This window comes from Peromyscus eremicus, chromosome 15, assembly GCF_949786415.1.
Source record: "Peromyscus eremicus chromosome 15, PerEre_H2_v1, whole genome shotgun sequence".
In the NCBI taxonomy this organism is placed as follows: domain Eukaryota; kingdom Metazoa; phylum Chordata; class Mammalia; order Rodentia; family Cricetidae; genus Peromyscus; species Peromyscus eremicus.
The window spans coordinates 85009512-85027622 of NC_081431.1; the positions used below are offsets into that span (position 1 = coordinate 85009512).

Consider the following 18111-nt stretch of genomic DNA (forward strand, 5'->3'; position numbering starts at 1 on the left):
TTAAGCTTTCAGGCTTCTAGCAGCAATTCAGCTGAGACCCATTCTGGATGAGGACTCAGAGACCTCCAGTCTGAGGAAACAAGACCAGCTGAGGATCCAGTGAGGTGAGGTAGCTGTGGCTTGTTCTGGTTCTCTGATCTTCCAGTTCACCCCAGTACCTGGCTCAGGTTTGATTTTATTAATAAGAACTCTTTAAGATTCGTGCTACACTAGGCTATGGATATAGCTCAGTTGCTAGAGTGCTTACTTGGCAGACACAGAGCCCTGGGTTTGACCCTCAGCACTACACAAACCAGGCCTGGTGATGCATGCCTATAATCTCAGCATTTACGAGATGAAAGCAGATCAGAAGTTTAAGATCATCCCAGCTACACCGTGAGTCCAAGGGCAGCCTGAACTACATGAGACCCTATCTCAACTTAAAAAGTAGCCTGGAGATGTTGGAAGTACGATGGATCAGAAGTAACTCGTCCAGATGACCCTCCCACACCCATGTCACAGCATCAGCAGCCCAAAACAGTCTTTCTATTGTTGCATCCCAAGGAATGCAACCTGGCTTCACAGCAGTCCACCAGGTCTGGAAGTAAAAGTTTCAAAGAGGACTGTGGGTGTACGGCTCAGCTGATAGAGAGCTCTTCCAGCATGCAAAGGGCACTGGGTCCAATACCCACCACTCCGTAATCCCAGCACTCGGGAGCAGAAGCAGAAAGATCAGATGCCCATAAAGCTAGCCTGGGCTATATGAGACCCTGGCTCAGAAAAACAAACAACAAACAAACAAAACCCAAAACCAAAAAAAACGAAACTTTTTTTCTAACAAGGCTGACTTTCAGCAGACTACAGAAGTCTCCAAGTTGTTGATCTGGATACAGTGGTTTGGCTGGTAGAAGGAACAGGACTGTGTCCCAATTGTTGTGAAATACAGTGAACCCACTTCTGCATACACACAAAATGGCACATGGGGTGGGCAGAATTATGGGATGCCTGACAGGATGTTTTTACCTTCTCTCTGCTGCCTGAATAAAATCTTTACATCAGATGAAAAGGCTGACCACACCATAATGGTCATCTACATCACACAAACACACAATCAAAGAACAATTTGATGACCTAGTTAGGCCTAAATTGCCTTAGGGTTTCTCTGCTGGATGTAGGAGCCAAGGGACAAACTGCCCTTCTGCCCACTGATACATACTAACATTGTTTGGTACCTTGGCTCTCCTGCATGCCAAGCATGAGGACCTTCTGAACAGCCAAGGTCAGGCAGGTTTTCCTCCTCATGTTAATACATCATTTATTTGTTGCCCTGAGAACAATTTGTTCCAAAACCTTCCATTCAGAGTTAAATCTGGCTGATGCCACCACTGTATACACATGATGGGCTGTGTCTTACTGCAGTAAAGAGATTAGTCCTGCTGTAATACTTTCCATTTGCAAAGCACTTAGGGATATGAAGCTACACTGTTCTGATGCAGGCTTTTGGCCACTCTATCTCGTTGAACTTTGTAAGGACAAAGCACAGTTTCTGGTTCCGCATGGTAGAGGGAATAAGCTTAGAGAAGGGTGGCTGGCAATTTCTTGCAAACTGCTAGGAGAGAGACCTCCTAAAACACATATCTGGTTCAGGTGTAACCATCCTACCAGGAGCAAAGGTATTCTAAAGAAAGACACTGTGTCCCTCCTTTTGGCTATCAGACTATTGAAACAATGATCTGCAAGAAACTAGAATTTCCATAGGGATCTCAAGCTCAGGGAAGGAAAGGGCTGAAGCCCAGAGCAGCCAGAGGAAGAACCTGCCTCCCAGGCAGAGATTTCACATAGTTCTGACAACTTGTCAGGCCTCATTGCCAGAGAGACTGGGGCTGAGACAGTGATGGGTCAGTGATAGGCAGGACCACACTTTGACCAGTGCTGCTTAGCTATGCACATCTCTTGCTGTCTGTTTAAACCTAAACTTCATGTCAGGACTCCAAAGATTGAGTTGAGAGGTCATTGAATCCTTTTATTCCTCTTCCTAATGTGGCTACTATCAATTATCTCCTTTCTCTGCTTTTCATTAGCATTTATCTCTTTACTAATTGGCCTATCAGTGGTTGAGCCCAGCTTGTTAGAAGTGCAAGGTGTAGGCTCTGACCCTAACAATTCCATTAAAAGAAGGATTTAAAAGGAGTAACATTTTGATTCTTTTGATTCTGTGAGTGTTTGTGCTTTCCCTGAACAGGAGTCCTTGGAAGACCTTCAGTTCTAATTCTTCTGGTTAACTCCTTCTCAAAGCTCTCACATATTGGGGACTATCTTAGTTAGAGTTTCTATTGCTGTGAAGAGATACCATGTCCATGGCAACTCTTATAAAGGAAAACATTTAAATGGGGACAGCTTACAGCTTCAGATGTTTAGGTCATAATCATCACGGCGGGAAGCTAGGCAGCATGTAGGCAGACGTGGTGGTGAAGAGGTGCTAAGAGTTCTACATCTTGATCCACAGGCAGCAGGAAGTGAACTGAGTCCCACACTAGGCATATCTTGAGAATGAGACCTCAAAGCCCACCCCCACAGTGACACACCTCCTCCAGCAAAGCCACTCCTCCAACAAGGCTACACCTCCTAATAGTACCACTCCCTATAGGTCAAGCATTCAAACACATAAGTCTGTGGAGGCCATACCCATTCAAACCACCACAGGGACTGATCAGCTTCTCATTTGCCCTCAAAAGTCCTGGTAGAGTTATTATGTAACTGTTAGAGAAGCCTTTCAAGGAGATACCTTCATCAAACCTTGGGCTATCCAAGTGCTACCCTCACCACACTCACATATATGAAACCATCTGCCAGGGTGGCACCTTCCATGGTAGACTGGGCTCTTCCACATCAATCATTAATCAAGAAAATTTCCCCACAGATTCCCATAGGCCAATCCAATTGAGAGAATTCCTTGGTGTTGTTTGAATCTTAGATGGTCTTTTAATAAAATATCACCCAGAGCCAACTGTCAGGGTGGAAGCTGAAAGATCAGAGAAGCAGAGCAGGCCACAGCCAACCTCACCTTGCCAACTACTCAGCTGATCCTGATTCGTCACACCTTGTATACCTTTCTCTGCCCAAACATCACTTCCTGGGATTAAGGCACATGTGTTTCCAGTACTGGGATTAAAGGTGTATGTCATCACTGCCTGATCTGTTTCCAGTGTGGCCTTGAACTCACAGAGATCCAGATGGATCTCTGCCTCCCAAGTGATAGGATTAAGGATGTATAATGCATGAGGACCAGGAACTAGAAGCTTTTAAGTGAGGACTTGAGATAAGCCCTGCACTTTCGCATTATGCAGAGACTGGACAACAAATGATACAGCTACCTCTCCCAGGACTTGACTATTAACCCAAAATTTTTCTTTTCAGGATTCCCCAAAGATGCTTTCACCCACAAACAGCAGGAAGCAATTTTAAGGACATGATGCCCTCATTCCCAAGAGGTGAGGTGGATGGTTTTTGGTTGTTAAATTTGACCAAAAATGTTTAATTTTTGGTTGTTATGAATATTGTTAATGTCTAGGATGGTTGGTTACAAGTTGTTATTGTTAATGGTCAGGAAAAAGACTAAACAAAGAAGATTAGATTTAAGGTTCTTGTTTGGAAAAGAAAAAGAAGAAAGAAGAAATAGATAAGAGGTAGATTATTGAATCTACTCTGAAAAGAAAAAAAGAGAGAATAAGGATATGATAAGATAAAAAGGTAGATCATTGAATCTACTTTTAAAAAGGAACTACTTGTTTTAAATAGGATAAGTAATAAAATGTTTTCTCTGAATTTGTCAAATGTTAATGGACTAGACATTGTTAATGTATATAATGGAGCTTTTTGTCTGAATCTGTCAAATGTTAATGGACTAGACATTATTAGTGTAATTCTTGACTGTATATATTGTATATACTTATTGTACATACTTTTTCTTATACTAGTTATAATTTTTTTGTTTTAAACAAAAAAAAGGGGAAATGTGGTTGATCTATTGTGCACCCCAATAAACTTATCTGGGGGCCAGAGAACAGAATAGCCACTATATTCAACATAGAGGTTAAGCAGTAGTAGCACATGCCTTTAATTCTAGCATTCTGGAGTCAGAGATCCATCCAGCTCTCTGTGAGTTCAAGGCCACACTGAAAACAGAACCAGGCATGATGGCAGACATTTTTAATTCCAGGACTTGAGATCTCATGTCTTGCTTAGGAAAGACACATGCCTTTAATCCCACGAAGAGATGGCAGGAAGCAGAAAGGTATATAAGGCGTGAGAACCAGGAACTAGAAGCTTTTAGGCTTTTAAACTTTTGGGCTTTTAAGCTTTTAGCAGTAGTTCAGCAGAGATTCATTTGGGTGAGGACTCAGAGGCTTCCAGTTTGAGGAAACATGATCCGATGAGAAGTTGGGGAGGTGAGGTTAGCTGTGGCTTGTTCTGTCTCTCTGATCTCTCAGCTATCACCCCAATATCTGGCCCTGAGTTTTTTTATTTAATAAGACCATTTAAGATTCACATTATAGGTATATGCCAGCCACCACTGCCTGAACTCTATATCTAATCCAGTGGTTGGCTCTGTCCTCTGATCCTCAGGCAAGTTTATTAGGGTACACAATATATCACCACACCTTGGGTGAGGTAACCTCTTCTCAGACAATCCCAGTTTGAGTCAAGTCTTATAAATGTGTGAGTCTCATTTTGCCCAGGCTTGCCCAGAACTCACTATGTACCCAAGGATTCCCTTGAATGTTTAATCTTCCTACCACCCCCTCCCACATGCTGGGTCATCATAACTGCCCTTGATGGAGGGGAAGAGTAAAGGCCTTTGCCAAGTCCTGAACCAGCTGCCCGTCATCTCCCTTCACCTTCCCTTTAGGGTTCCCCGAAGCATTGCTCAACCCTGCTTTACTTATTAAATATATCAATAAAAAGATGAGAAAAGTGAACCCAAATGCACAAAATTGCATCAGCCACCTATTTAGCTGGGCCTTTCTAGAAGAAAAAGTCACTTGACTAATGTTTTCAGACTTTTCTTGCTCCCCATCCATAACTACCTCCTTTTTGCCAATCCCAAACATATCATTTATACATGCCCAGAATCCCTGGGTAATGGGTATGCCGAAAAAAATAAATGGAATATATAAATTAGTTCCTGAGTGTCACAAATAAATCCAGGGGAATTAGACATTTCTAAAACCACTTGGTTTGGGAGAGAGAAGTAGAGATGGGAATGAAATGATAAATAGCTTTTCACTTGAGGAAGTGTAAGAGGAGGTAGGAAAACTCATCCAAAAAACATGAAAATTTCAAGAAAGAGAGCCATGTCTGCACGGAGAAGTGGCTCTGTTATTTCTGAGGCTTTGTCTTCTCACTGCCCCTTCCAGAGCCTCCAGTCAGCCTGTCTCTGGACTCTGTTCAGGGGTGAATGTGGATCTTTTCAACCAGAGCCAGCAACAACTTATTACTTTAAACAAAGTTCTATTTGACTTACAGACACATGGGCTGGAAATGTGCAAACACACACACACACACACACACACACACACACACACACACTGCATGTACTTGCACACCAGGTAGATGTAGAAATACTTCTTGAATCTCACAGCATTCCAGGCATTGCCTAAGTTCATTTATTTATTTCTCTACTCACTCATTTATTCATATTTGCTTTGTTGGATTAAACCCAGGGTCTCATGCACTCTAGGCAAGTACTTTATCAACCAAGCTACCTTCCCAGTACTGTCCTAAGTCTTTGCCTATTTATTTTGGTGTCAGAGGTTGAACCCAGGGCCTTGTGTATGCTAAACTCCTAATCTACCTTAAGCCTCACCTACTTTATTTACATTACAGTGGTCCTCACAGTAACATTAATGGTGCTCAGGTATAGAGGTCATCTGTGCTGATTAATTTTTGTTGACTTAACACAAGATTTGGACATTTGAGGACAGGGAACTTCAACTGTGGAATGGCCTCCATTAGACTGGTGTGGAGGCAAGTTTACATGGTAGTTGTTTTCTTGATTAATGTGGAGGCCCAGCCCACAGGGGCAGGTGGTCCTGGGCTGTATAGAAAAGCAGGCTAAGCAAGCCATGGGAAACTAACCTGTAAGCAGAACCCCTGTTTTCTGCCGTGACTTCCATAATGATGGACTATGATGGGAACTTGTAAATCAATTCCTTTCTTCACTCAGGATGGTTTTGGTCAGTGCTCTATCACCACAACAGGAAGTAATGAGAACATCGTCTGTTAGAAGTGTGTATTTTAAAAAGCAAGTAATGAGAAATAACCTAAACTTCAAAACATGCTACACAATTACTGTGAACTATATTTAAAGTGTATATTTGACCTATGTACCTAAAGAAGTTTATATATTCAAGTTTACCTAAATCATATTTTTCCTTTTTAGGTGTCTAGGGGAATTTAAAATACCACGTTGTAATTCAAATTGTTATCTATTTCGGCATAAGAGGCACTTACTGAGCATATACTATGTGTGTAATTTGACACAGTTGCACGACTCAGTCTTACTCACACCCTTCTAGGCCCCTTTGCAGAGCTGGCACCAGCATGAAGAAAGAGGGTGCTTACCCCCTGAGCATCAATGTAAGGTTCCATCCCAGTCACCTGAACACCCTAGTCTAGATCCTTCCAGAAACTGAGTAGACCAGAACAGAACGATAACGTATTCAAATTAGCAGACTACGGGGAAATACTCAGCATCTGTAGGAGGTCAAAGCTGGGGGCCCAGGGGGGCTGTGGATCTTGGCATTCATTAATTCTTTGGAACAAGTAGACTTGCCCAGCCAGTCAGCCTTGAACATGAATATTTTGAGCAAGAAGATACGACTTTATTGCAGGGAGACAGCTGTACAGGAACAGCTCATTAAAATGACTTTGATGGGCAGGAAGGAGAGAGTGAGCTATTTCCCACAGCACAGCAAGAATCTAAGTGCAGAAAATGATGAGATCTGCAAAGCTCCGAATTCCTACCACCCATGTCTTCCAGAACTGTCAGCTTACCCAACACTCAAGGTGCCTGAATGATCTCAGTGAGAAGACAACTCAGACTCGTTCTTCCCGGAAGTGTTCACAGATGTGCATGCTGGGGGTCCCTGGCAAGCACACAGTGGGACAATGTATCAGAAATAAATCCCAGGCAGAAGCAATACCACCTCCACCTCTGCTCTGGTGAGGGCCCTGACCCGGCTCCTGTAAAAAACTCTTCCAAATCTAACCATTGTTCATTGACTCTACTGCTCTTCAGAATTTATATAGCCAGTCTGTATAAATTTATATAGCCAGTCTTTTTTTTTTCTTTAAACAAAACATCTGTCATTTATTTAATTAAAATGTTGTACTGTATTTATTTATTTATTTATTTTGTATGTGTGTCACAGTGCACATGTAAAGGATGGAGAACTGTGGAGATCAGTTCTGTCTTTCCACCATGTGGGTCCCAGGTCTAAACTTTGGTCATTAGTTTTGGCAGTAGATGCCTTTACCTCCTGAGCCATCTCACTGGCCTACCACCTTCTGTTGTATTTAATTACAAATCATTCTTAAATTAGTAGCTGATATAATCTGATTATGAACTGTTCCCCATAGGCCTATGTGTAGAAAGCATGGTCCCCAGTTAGTAACACTGTTTTACATTAAGAAGTGTAGCCTAGAGGAAAATCAGTGGGGTTGTGCCTTTGGAGGCTGTACCATGTCTCAGTTTCTTCCTCACTTCCTGTCTACCGTGAAGTAAGCAGTCTCCTCCACACAACTGCCATTGCATCCTGAAAGGGTTTTTCTGGCACAAGGGCATCATGGCAATTGGGAGCCAAGGAATACCCCAAACTCACATCATGCAACAAGCTTCACACAAGAGATTTATTGGGGAGAAACACAGAATGGTGGCTGCCTCTGACCAGGAACAGAGACAACAGAGGGTTGGATGGAGGGGAGGGCTTTTATAGGGTTTTTGGAGCATGCACAATGAGCTAGTGGAACAGCACAGCTAGAAGTACTGTTTGTTTATTAACGATAAGTCACGAGGGCAGGAATTTCTAAGTTGCCAAGAGCTTCAGGTCAAGCCAGGAGCAGGGTGTTCTCAAGCTTGGGGGTCAAATAAAGGTCAGGATGTTCTTTCCTTGGCCCTTTTCCCCTACATTCCTCCTTTTTGTTTACTATTAATAACTAATCAGGGGTCAGAAACAGGATGGCATTATCATTAACTACTTCCTGTTGTAAGGAGGCATCGAAGTCCCTGGGGCAAGCTTGCTCTTCACCATCTGGGTATAGTTAGGAATCAAAGGCCCCTGGTTCTGCAGACAGGGCCTGATAATCCTGAAATAACAAATGATTAATGGTCCGGTTAGAAATCTTTTGAGTTTGTTGTTGAAGAAATCTAGATAAGGAGTTTATAAGACAGGGTGCAAGTAGGATTAGGAAAAGGAGGAGAAGGGAGTTTAAGAAAGGCAGTGTCCAATTCCATATCGGACTGTCAATGATCCACTAGCCAGAGGCATCAAGCTGTTACTTACATTTTTGGAGATCTGTCTGGAGTTGTCAGATCACATCTTTTACTGTATCTGATTGGTTGACATAGAAGCAACATTCCTCCTTGAGGAAGAGACAAAGGCCACTCTTCTCCATTGTTAGTAGATCTAATCCTCACCAGTTTTATCTAATGGTTTTCAGAAGATTTACGTAGAAATAAGATTTTCTTCTTAAAGGCACACAATAACTTCCTTGTCCTGGATAAAGCAGGTCAAGTGCCCCATCAAACTGTAGAACCATTGCAGCTAATGAATCTACCTGTTGATAGATTTGGATCTGTTTGGTTTTAACAAGGACCTTCCTTGGTATGCCAATAGGCACTGGAAGTAGCCATGTTGTCCCCTATGCTGGGGAGTTTCCTTTTGACCTAACATTCTAGCCTTTTTAGAGGATAAGGGGTGATATATTCTCTTCTGTAACTAATTCATGCTGAAATTAGGCTGTCACCGTCAGGGCACAAGAAGCCTGGAATGGTAATGAAAGGCTGGGAGGGGGTCAGGCAACGGAGAATTGATAAGAAGAATCTGGTTTGCTGGCTCAGCTAAACAGATAGGGAGTATCACATTGGCCAGACTGGTTTACATCAGCTTTCAGCAAGTCCAGGACTCATAGCTGGGTGGTATCTATCAGCCAAGTGGAAATTTGCTGAAACATACACAGAGTAGGGACAGAAGTTAAAGTTTAGGAACTTTGAGGAAAATCATACATTTGGAACTTTCAATGCTATAGTCCTGGTAGTCAGGGGTGGGGTTGGGGGGGTTGGGGGGGTGGGGTCGTAAGACAAGCGGAGAGAGATCTCACTCTCAGGAATAGGCAGGTGGGGAAATTTAGGCTGTACTTATCTGGAGCCTATTTGACCTGTGAGAAGTGGAACCAAGTCTTATGACTCCCTTGACTCCCTAAAGCTTCCATGATTTTTTTGTTTACAAGGAGAAATAAAAGTTTTAGATATATTAGCATTTTCACTGTTTGAAATTCACATTGTAGAAAAAGCAGCTAACCGTCACACCTTTGAGTCATAGTAAAATCTTTGGGTTAAAAAGTATGAACATTTTTCCTCTATCCAGAGAACCTTACATATAGATTTGGATTAAACAGGGAGTTTTTAGCAAGGTGAGAAGCACCTTTAAGTCCTTACTCAGAAGACAATAAAAGGAAACATAAAATCTTGAGCTTGTGACTGCTAACAGTAGCCAGTGCTTTATCAGCTTATCAGAACCCTATTGATCAATATGGAAACTCTGAACCATCAAAATAGAGGTAGAAAGAAATTGGAAACATTTTTCATTACCTTAGATTTTATATCTTTACAACCTGTATTTGCATAGCTTAAAACATCAGCGTTTACATCCTCAGGCACTTCCGTCAACCCTCAGAACTTATGTAAGCGTTCACATTTTCCCTTAACCACTTACCAGAGACACAGCAGTTATTACTGAAAGTCGTTGCAAAGCAAGCCCCTTTCCATCCCTTTGTCTTGCTCTCGTTTCTCTGTCATTGTCAGTTAACCTGCCTGGCATAGGACAGAGACTTTAGAAGAAACCTTTAAACAAACATGCTTTGGTCTAGAGGAAGAGAGCCATAACCCAACTCCAGAGCCAGAGCCAGAGGAACAACAAAAATCAACTTTAATATTATCCCCATTCAAAAGACATTTGAATCCCTGCTAAACTGAATCCAGTGGCCAGAAAGCTCAAAGATAAATTCTGAGCCCCGGCCATCAAAGTAGTCATGGCAAGTGGCATTAATGTGGTGGCCAACAGCTGGCAGTGGCAGAGAAAACAAAAATGAAACCAATAAACACAGAGGACAGAAAGCTCACACACTCAAAGGAGACCAGTCAGAAACAAAACATGTGGTGGCCACCATCATTCACACATTCAACTGTGGGTTCCTATGTTTGACACAAGACTTACGGACACACCAGAAAACAGACTCATCCTCATAGACAAAACCTTCCAAACAACCAGAACCAGGCAGGCAGACAACATCTCACTTTTTGTCCTGGAAGGGAGTGAAATGGTTTGTAGTTGGGTGATGAAAAGGGGATTATGTTTGGCTATAGAGGGATTTGGGGTGTCCCATACTCAGGGATAAACATGAGAGGCCAGCAAGGAAAAGGTATTATGTGATTTGGAAGAGAAGAAGGAGAATAGTCATGGAGCCTAGGGTCCAAGCAGATGGGGGGAGTGAAGGAAGTAGAGGCTCCCACTTTGGCCATGAGGTCCCTCCCCAACAAAGGGATGGGGCAAGTTGGTACCACTAGGAAGGGGTGGGTAAGGGGAATACCCCTAAAGATACAACTAAGTGCTGGGGTTTGGTAAGGTTGGTGAGGCTGTCCTCTACCCCAACAACAGGGAAATGAGAATGGAAGGTGGGTCTCCAAAACTCAATTAGGACCAGTGTCCAAAAGGAAGGAGGTAAGTTGCCCTGGTACCATAATGACTACCTGGGGCTCCCTGTCAGAGATGGTGGTGGTCAGGCCAATGGAGCCCAGGCACCCTCAGTCACCCATGGCCAGGCCTAAAAGATTGGCTAGAGTGTAATCTGGGCCTGACATCCCCATGCCACAAAGGACATGGGGGCAATCTACAGCCCAATATCCTTTTTGATAGCACCTTGATCATGGTCGAGGTGGTTACAAGGACTCATGAAGGCCCAGGCCCAGTGACCATCCTGGCCACATTTGAAGCAGGGACCCAGAGGTTCTCAGGCTTTAGGAGGTGAGAGATACCAGGCAGTTGCTATGGTCAGCTGAAAGGCCTTAGCCAGCATCATGTATTTTTGTTTTGAAATTTTCTCTTCTCTCCCACCTTGAAGATCACTACTAAGACTTCTGCACGTGGAGTCAGGGTCCCCTCTCTAGGCATTTGAGTTTGGCTCTAACATCAGGAAAACTTTGGAAGAAAAATTAGGTCATAAGGAGTTGTTTCTAATGTGGGGTCTCAGGATCCAGATTGGTATATTGTAGGAGGGCCTTTGTAAGGCAATCTAGGAATTGGGATACATTTTTATGTTTGTCCTGGATGACTTCTTGGACTTTTCATGATTTACCACTTTTAGGTCAGCCTTGGAGAGACTGGCCAGAAGGCATGTTATAAATTGATCTCTAGCTAAAATGCCCCCTGGGGTATCTCATTAGGAATCTCAGTTAGGGATTGCCTCAGCTCCAACTAGCTGGGCAGCATTAGTTTGGTGGACTTCATCTGCATGCACCTTAGTCTGCTCCCAGGCTCATTTGCATTCCTCAGGGAGAAGGTTGTTGGTGTGAATCATATAAATGTCACGGAAGGTGAGGTTGTGAGAGTAGGTAATACATTGTAAATTTTTAATAAGGGTGGAGGAAATCGCAGTATAGGGGCCCTATCTTTTTTCTATTTGTGAGAGTTCATTTAGTGAGCAGGGGACATGTACCCTGACCAAGCCATCCACCCTGGTGACTTTCTGCAAAGGGAGAACTGTGGTTGGATTATACCAGGTAGGGGGAGGTAGAGGGGGTCTTATGGTGGAGCAGGAACAAGTAGCAGGACTTTTAGTTAGTGACTAAAAGTGGGCACCAGAAAGGTTTGATTAGGGTGACCTATCATTGGAGAGGGGCGGGAAGATGAGAAAGACCAGAGGAGGAAAAGGAGATGTGGGTTGAGGCCAGCAGGGTGAAGGCTCAATACTGGATAAAAGGTAGTGGAGGAGTCATCTGGTTGAGGAGTCATCTGGTTGAGGAGTCATCTGGTTGAGGAGTCATCTGGTTGAGGAGTCATCTGGTTGAGGAGTCACCTGGTTGAGGAGTCATCTGGTTGAGGAGTCATCTGGTGGAGGAGTCATCTGGTTGAGGAGTCATCTGGTTGAGGAGTCATCTGGTTGAGGCTTCGTAGCTAGGAGGAAATGGGTTGGGGGACAGGAAAAACACACAGAGGGTTTGGATCAGAAATAAGAGAAAACTTGGACATGAGGAATCTCTTTGCATTTCCCTGATTGCTCAAAGTATTTATAAAGGTCCTAAATAGTATTGGGATCTAGGGCGCCATTAGGCAGCCATTTGGATTAGTTACCTAAGGATATTGAGGCCAAATTTGATTGCAAAAGCAAATAAATTTGGGGCCTTTCAGGTCAGGTGACAGGTGGAGAGGCTGGAGGTTTTCTAAGAGGTATCCTAAGGGAGAATCATAGAGCATGGATGCGGCGTGTGTGTGTGTGTGTGTGTGTGTGTGTGTGTGTGTGTGTGTGTGTGAAGAGTGTCCCCAGGACTCAATAAGGATTAAATGAAGACCAAGCTGTTTAGTGGGCCATCACCACACTCAACAGAGGTCAGGGATAATTGTGGGAGTCCACAAAGATTCCAACTTGTGGTTTGACTCAAGGTCAGAGAGTCAGAATTTATGTTGCTCTCCAAGACTACACAATAGGGTGCAAAGGCATGGTTACCAGGTGTCTTATACTTCAAGGCCTAAACACAAGATGCTTTGCCATGGGGCATAGCTACCACGTGTTCTGAAGGGTCTACACTTGTTTGTGCTTTGATCTTGAAAAGGGGAGCTCTTTTGCCCCTCCCCTTGCTAGTGTATAAAAAGCCCATTAGAAATAAACCTTAAGGCTGCTGAGTATTGACCCAGGGCCCTCCTGAAACTATCCTGTATCTCTATCTTTTTTCTTCATCTATTTCTATATTTTCTATCTAGCATTTCTCAGTTCCTTACTCCCCACTTCAAGAGACCCTTCGATAGGTCTGGGCTGAGCCCCAACACTGAGCCCTGACATCTAACCACCTGTGGAACTAGATTTTTTGATGAGGCATGAGGTCTTGCAAGAAGGTAACAAAACATCAAGCTCAGGAATGAGGTTTCATCCATGGGAAAAGGGGTGGAAATAGAGTCACATAGTATCCTAAAAACCATGAGGGCACAGAGAAGCTGTAGGACTACAGGCTGCTCTGGGAGAGGGGGCAGAAAAGGACGGCAGGAGAAAGGGGTCACAAAAGCCCAGTTGGGCCTAGGGAAGCTGCAGGATTGAGGCTCTGAGGTTGGCAGGTGGGAGTGGGGAGAGATGAAGAGGGCCAGCCATAGCTATAAATACTGTGTCTGAGGGCATCGCCATCTCCAAAGGTACCAGAGGTGTGCCAGACGCTCAATAGTCACTTCCTTAGATGCAGGGAAGTGTTTACATTGACTGAAGGGGAAACTTAAGCAAATTATTACTGATGGACAGGTTCCCAAGCGATCTGAAAGGTGAGTCTGTTGTGGATGGACTGGAGATGAGGGATAGTGTCCCTGTGTGGCTTAAACACCAAGAGGGAGACCAGGCACGGGGAGAGTCCGTCTGAGACATGAAACCAACGTAAAGGGGTTTCCTGCACAAGAGCATCTTGGCAATTTGGAGCCAAGGAATACCACAAAGTCACATCATGCAATGAACTTAGGGAGAGACACAGAATGGTAGCTGCCTCTGTCCAGGAACAGAGGCAGCAGAGGGTTGGGGAGAGGTGTGGTGGTATTGTGTTCCCCAAAATATTGTGTACCCTAATAAACTTATCTGGGGTCAGAGACAGAACAGCCACTAGATAAAAAGGCTAGAAAATGATGGTACTCACACCTTTAATCCTAGCATTCCAGAGGTAGAAATCCCTCTGGATCTCTGTGAGTTCAAGGCCACATTGGAAACGGCCAGGCATGGTGACACACACCTTTAATCCCAAGAAGTGAGCCTTTAATCCCAGGGAGTGATGGCAAAAACAAAAAGATATATAAGGCGTGAAGACCAGAAACTAGAAGCTTTTGGCTGGTTAAGCATTCAGGCTTTCGAGCAGCACAGTTCAGCTGAGACCCATCCTGGATGAGGACTCAGAGGCTTCCAGTCTGAGGAAACAGGATCAGCTGAGGAATTGGCGAGGTGAGGTGGCTGTGACTTGTTCTGCTTCTCTGATCTTCCAGCATTCACCACAATAACTGGCCTCAGGTTTGATTTTATTAATAAGACTCTTTAAGATTCATGCTACAGAGAGGGGAAAGCTTTTATAGGGAGGATGCTGGTACCTTAGACCCTTTTCCCTACACATCCTCAACATGAGCCCAGAATCAATAGAGCTAAGGACTATGAGCTAAAATCTCTCAAACTGTAAAGCAAAATAAGTCAGATATATTGTCATAACCACAAGAAAAGTAACTAGTGCAATAGCCATTTCTACACAAATGAAAACAACCAAACATCTTATCACAAGGGCCACAGGAATTGGGCTGGATCCTTAGGAAGGACGTACATTTTACCTTGAGATGGGCTTTAGTTGCCCAATGAAAAGGGATGAGGAAGAACAGTACAGAATAAAATCAAGGTCCTTTATTGATTGACATGAATCTAGGAGGGAGTTATGAATAGTTCTAAATGACATGGGACATATACAAGAAGGAGCTTAACCAGTATATGGGGCAGCGGGATCATGTGCTTAGAGTATATACAAATCAAGACATTCATGGAAAGACAAATATCCTTTCTATGGCATAGACACCAAGCACATTTTAATTAGTTTGTTTGTTGTTAGACAGGGTCTCACTGTGTAGCTCTTGCTGTCCTGAAACACATTTGTAGACCAGGCTGGCCTTGAACTCTTGATCCTTCCGCCTCTGCCTCTCAGTGCCGGGACTGCAGGTGTGGTCACCATGCTTACCTTACAGAGCATGTTTGAATGTAAATATTGTAAGTGTCAATTTCATTCCATGACATTTGTATTTCTGTTAAAACAACATTCTATTTCTATTAAAAAGAAAATTGGAAAATTGCTTGTGTGTTTTGTCCATGTTCATAAGTCCTAATCCTGTGAGCTGTGGTTCTCGGGGGATGGCCCTCTGCTGAAAAGTTGTCTTAAGGGTTGCCCACCAAACCCAAAACTTCTCCCAGGCCTAGAAGAGATCCCCTTATGAAAAACTGCCTCTGTGCTTTGCTAAACCAGGTATTTTTAAGCTGAAATCACTGGGTTTTATAGCTTATAGAAGGGAGAGATCATTGCAGTTCAGGATTTTACTAATTTGGTGTCTTATTAACACTTCAGTGTCTCTAGTGCATATCCCATGTGCTGCTGGGTGAGATTCCTACAATCTGAGGCAAAGATACTCATTATCAGTACTTCCCAAATTGATCCTGCTATTTAATTGCTGCTTCCCTTGCTTCTTAAGAGTAGATAATTGTTGGGTTTGCTCTTCATTAGCAACTTAGTTTGTTATGTTTTTTTTTTAAACCCCACAATACGTAGTAATGACTAGTTATGACTTCTTTAGGCTATAATTTTTCAAACTAGACTCTGATATGTATGTAGTGCATTCAAGTCTGAGTCATCACAGCCCTCTTACTGAAGCAGATGTATACTTATTTCTCCCCATAATTTTCTCATGGGAGAGCATTCCATTGGCAGTGTGTGTGTGATACATGGTTTTAATGGGTTAATTACTTAATTATCAGCAAGACAAATCTAATGCAATTATTGTATTATTTCATGTCTACATGATATTATCTTAAAATTTTTAAAAAAGAAGCTGGAGAGATGGCTCAGTGGTTAAGAGCACTGGATGCTCCTCCAGGGGACCCAGGTTCCCAGCAACCCCATGGTGGCTCACAGCCATCTACAGCTCTAGTTCCAGGAAATCCAATGCCTTCTTCTAACCTCCAAGGGCACCAGGAAGACATATGCTACACATACACTGAGACAAAACACTTGTATACATTCTATGTGTGAATACACACACATATATACACATACGTATACTTTAAAGTAAGCAAGCTAATGTTTTCATTGTATTGCATGGAAGTGAATATTTAAGGTCCACCTTTTGTTTAGTTTGTGGCAAGGCTTTGATGGTCACTTCAATGCAGAAATGCATTGGTAAGTAAAAATTAAAGTCAATATGGGACTCAGGAGATGGTTCAGATTAGAGGTTTACCTCACACATGTGACGACCTGCATTTGAATTCCCCTAGAACCTACTTGAAAAGCTTAACATGGTGGCACAAGCCCCTAATCCAAGATGGAGTATCTCTGGAGGCAGGTAGAGCAAAAAGTCTTTCCTACATGGCAAAGTGCCAGGTAAATGATGTAAAATAGAAGACACCTAATGACAGACACCCAAGGTTGTCCTCTGACTGCCCCCTCACATGCCACACACATGTGCTCCAGGACCTTGCTATGCATTCACCCCTATATGAACACATGCACACATATATAAAGATAAAGAGTTCCATATCCATCTGGCTATGGCTCTGCAGTCATTAACACATGCTCTGCAATGATAGAGTCTTTATTTAAGTGACTGGGAGGAGGTAAACACTGCATCCTCCTTTTGGAGATCCATTGGGTGCTTCGGCATACTGAGGAAGTTGTCATGACAGCTATCATGACAGATGATTACAGTAATCATCTTATGATGATGAAGGTCAAACCCAGGGTCAACATCCTACCACTAAGCTACATCCACAACATCTTATAATTGTTCCTTTCATATGTCAGCTTGTCTAGGCCATGACATCCAAATATCAGTGTGGAACGTGTGCCTGAGGGTTATTTGCTGTGCTTCACATTTATACCAGGTGACTGAGTCAAGGAGACACTCATGTGCTGTGGAGGGGCCTTGTCTAATTCACTTCAAACAACCACAACAAAAAGCTGCCCTCCCTAGAGGAAGAGGCCGTTCTGCCAGCAGACTGCCTCTGAATCCAGCTGCAACACCGTGCCTCTTTTCGGTCTTGAGCCTATTGACCTCCCTGGAGCTTTTGAACTTGCCAGCTTCCATATTTCATGGAGCAGGTCCAAAAAAATCTCTTTCTAACTCTGTCTACTACTCTCTCTTCCGCTCTGTTTCTGTCCCTTTTTCTACACATACATGCATCCTATTGTTTCTTGAGACAACCACAACTAATGAGCAAACCAAAGACTCTGAAAAGGTCTATAATTAAAAATTAAAAACTGTTTAACCTAGTATTCTCCCAGTTTGCTCAAGTGCAAATCTTTCTTCTGTCAAACACGTTGTCCTGAAGCGTAGCTTAGGAAGTGCATGCCTGCTGCTGACTGGACCGTCGCTGGCTCTCCGGAGCCTGTGCCAGCAGTGCTGAACTCTGCTTTATGTCAGAAAGAATTGCACAAGTGTTGGAAGAAAAGACTGCACACATTATTTTCTTCTGCACAAGTCATAGAAGAATATAACTGCTTGTCTGAGCACAATGAGGTAAAAAAAATGTCCACTGTGTTGCATCATTTAGGAAAAAGCAGCACCCACCTGTGAAATAGACCCATGTCTGTGTTTCTGTAGCTGTGTTTCTTAGTCTGTTTAGGTTGCTATAATAAACTACCATACACCTGGTGGCTTATAAACACAATTTATTCCCTCAGCCTTGGAAATTGAGAAGTCTAGTTTCAAGGTGCTGGCAGATTCGGTGTCTGTCTGTAAGGATGGATTTCTAGGTTCTTCGATGGTACCACCTAACTTCTTCCACATAGCAAAAGAATGCAAGGCAATGTTTCCCGCTCTCCTTTCCCTCTCCCTCCTACCCTCTCCCCTGCCCTCTCCTTTGGCTCTT

The 18111-nt window shown here is 43.3% G+C and overlaps 1 long non-coding RNA gene across 1 annotated transcript; it reads left to right on the forward strand.

Moving 5' to 3' along the window:
• Positions 1-1963: 1963 nt before the first annotated feature.
• LOC131925088 (uncharacterized) lies at positions 1964-7377 on the forward strand. The gene is made up of 2 exons (XR_009383149.1): positions 1964-3470; positions 6422-7377. It is a non-coding gene; the product is annotated as an uncharacterized LOC131925088 (long non-coding RNA).
• Positions 7378-18111: the final 10734 nt, after the last annotated feature.